Here is a 3265-nt window from a genome sequence, read left to right as displayed (position 1 = left end):
GATTGTGTCTTGAGGCAATCTCTTGAGATATAAAAGAGAGAAGTGAGCAGAGAGACAAGGGGACTTCATACCACCAAGAAAGCAGTGCTGGGAGCAGAGTGCGTCCTTTGGACCTGGGGTCCCTGCGCGGAGAAGCTCCTTGTCCGGGGGAAGATTGATGAGAAGGCTGACAGAGAGAATGCCTTCCCCTGGAGCTGGTGCCCTGAATTTGGACTTTTAACCTACTTTACTGTGAAGAAATAAATTTCTCTTTGTTAAAGCCATCCACTTGTGGCACTTCTGTTATAGCAGCACTAGATGACTGAGACAGTGCCTGACCTTTCTCAGTTACATGCAAAGACCACAGTGACTTTTCATCAGCAATTACTGTAAATGCGTACCAGTCCACAGCTCCTGGGTCAAGAGTTAGGGACGCTTTCTATCTGTTGAAAGCCAAGGGTTTGTTGCTCCACTGTGGAGTCTCCCTCCACCCCACATATTTTTTGTTGGGATCCTGAGGCTTCCACACCTCAAGATTTGGGGTCATGGCCTCCTGGACAGTGAGGAGGGGGCCCTCTCTCAGGCAGGGCCATTTGACGGAGCACAGAGGAAAAGTAAGGACCTTGGCCTGGTGCAAGGGTTTCTACCACCCAGAGGGGCACTGTGACATCTCAAAGGTAATAGGGCCCCCGGCTGCCCCTGCTCTCCACATCCCTCAGCTGCACCTGCAGTCACCCACTGCTCATTGCCCAACCAAGTGCTGTCTAGCTCTAGAAGTACACTTTGATCTGCATTGAACATTTAGGTGCACTGGGCTCCTTGGCATTTTATACAAAAGCTAGAGAGAGACTTGAGATCACATTAACAATGTTGTTGTTAGTTGCCATTGAGTCGGCTCTGACTTGTGGCAACCCCATGTACATCACAACGAAATGCTGCCCGATCCTGCAATATCTTCGTGATCTTTGTACGCTGGAGTCCATTGTTGCAGCTACTGTGTATTTTGAGTGCCTTTCAGCCTAGGGAGCTCATCTTCCAGCACTAGACAGGACACTGTTCTGTTATGATCCATATGGTTTGCATTAGCTAATTTTTGGAAGTAGGTTGCCAGGACTTTCTTCCTAGTCTGTCTTGTAGTTATGTCCACCAAGCAGGGCCTTTCAGTCTTGTTCTCAACAGTGCCTGGCACATGGCAGGTGTTCAGCCAATAATTACTGAATGAATGGCTGAATAAATGAGTGAGCACCGGAAGTCTTTGAGGTGACTTGGGCAGGTGTCATCCATACTTTACAAATAAGAAATGGAGGCTGCGAAAGCGTTAGGTTACTGCTCACAATCTCAACTTGTGAAACCACATGGACAACGACCAGTTCTCTTAAATCTCTGACACGGGAGGAAGATTCTTTTTCCTGGCGTTTTGCACAGAAAAGATACAGAAAGAATGACACACAAAATGCACATCCCCAGTGAACAGAGTTCCAACTCAAAGATTATCATTGAAATAAAAATCTATCAGCCTTGTAGTTGGGGCTGATTTTTTACTTGTTTGTCTTCTGGAAAAACAACTGTTTCTCCTGCTTCTGAAATTGAACATATGCTGTTATTGGTTGCAACTTTCCTACAAAAGTATGAATCATAGATAGCAGCAAAAGAAAAAAAAAAAAAACACAAATTTGATAAAGGAGAAAATTTAGAAAAATGTTTCCCTTTCAAGATCCAATTATTCTGCTCTTTTTTTCCCCTAAATTTATTTATTATGTTGTTGTTGAGACAGCAAAACATACGCCAATTCAACAGCTTCTCATGTACAATTCAGTGACATTGATTACATTCTTTGTTGTACAACCATTCTCACCCTCCATTTCTGAGTTGTTCCTCCTCATTAACATAAACTCACTGCCCCGTAAGGTTCCTATCTAATCTTTCCATTTGCTGTTGTCAATTTGTTCCCATACAGATAGTCCTTAAAAGAGTCTAATGCTCAAGGCAGATCTTTTTTACTAGTTAAGCTAAACTATATTTTTCAGTTTTAAGATAACTCCAGGGGATATTTTTGGTTTAAGTTTAAATATTATCCGGGGTCGGCTGTCTCTTAGTCATTCACCAAAAGCCAGCTCTGTCAAGGAAATCCAGGGAAGCGGAGTGGAGCCGTGAAAATGTGGAGAATGTGAAAATGTCCAGGTTTGAAACAAAATGTGGTGGTGGGAGTGGGGGGGGATCACCACACTTTTGAAAAGGAAGTGTTTACAGTCAGTGCTGGCGCTTCAGGGTAAGTGGGCCACCTCTGCCTTTAAGGATTTATCAGAAAAGCAGTTGCTCTTTTATTTTTCAGCGTTAAAATTTATCTTCAAACTGGTCAGTCTGGGATTTTGAGTGGGTTCAGAAACGCGTTTTGGCAGGTCTGAACACCTACACCGGTCCACATGTCCACGTGTCTCTGACCACACGCGCTGCTTTTTACCGTTTTAACTCAGGCTTGGTGGCCTGGGGGCGGGGGGGTAGTTTCTGAGCATTTGTGACACTCACTATATTAAGATTGTAATAATGGTAAATAAATAATAACTATAACCGTCAGGTCAGTCACTATATCCACAATGACTTTTCATTTCTGTCTCCTCAAAACTGATCTCACCCCAACACCTCTCCCTCCTCCCGCACGTGGCCAACGACCCCCTGCTCGGCGTGGGGCGGGGCCGGCCTCACCTGCTCGGCCACCCACCCGGGGGGCGGGCACACGTCACCTGTCCATCCGGCCTCACCACCTTGCCTCTGTCACCGAAAGGTTTGAAAACACTGAAACGCAGGTTTTCTTGAGGGTGTCTGGGGACCTGCTACTCTTAGGGCGGGGGGCGGCGGGCGGGGGTGCAGGGACGCTCCCCCGAGTCCACACCTGGGCTGTCCCCGAAGGCAAGGAGGGAAAAGTGACATCAGGAAGGACCGTCGGCGACGAAGGTGCCCGCCTGGGGGAGGGGGCTGCGCGGGGGCGGCGGGCCGGGGTCGCCGCAGCCCCCCGCGGCTGCCCATCGATAGGTATTAGGAATTGATCTCTCCGCTGCTCTTTGTTCGGTTCAATCATCGATTAGCCGCCGCGACCATGGAGAAGCGCTAGTGAGTCCTTGGCTAGGGGAACGGGTGAGCGGCAGGCGCGGCGCTGGGAGGCAGGGGCCGCGGCCGCGGACTGGGGGCTGCCGGCGGGACCCCCCACCCGCCCTCTTTGCGCTGCACTTTGCGCGCCTCCCAACTTCACGGCGCCCGGGGAGGGCCGCGGAGCGCGCTGCTTGCCGGT

The sequence above is a fragment of the Trichechus manatus genome, unplaced genomic scaffold, assembly GCF_000243295.1.
Source record: "Trichechus manatus latirostris isolate Lorelei unplaced genomic scaffold, TriManLat1.0 scaffold00128, whole genome shotgun sequence".
NCBI lineage: Eukaryota > Metazoa > Chordata > Mammalia > Sirenia > Trichechidae > Trichechus > Trichechus manatus.
This window is presented reverse-complemented; position numbering follows the sequence as displayed.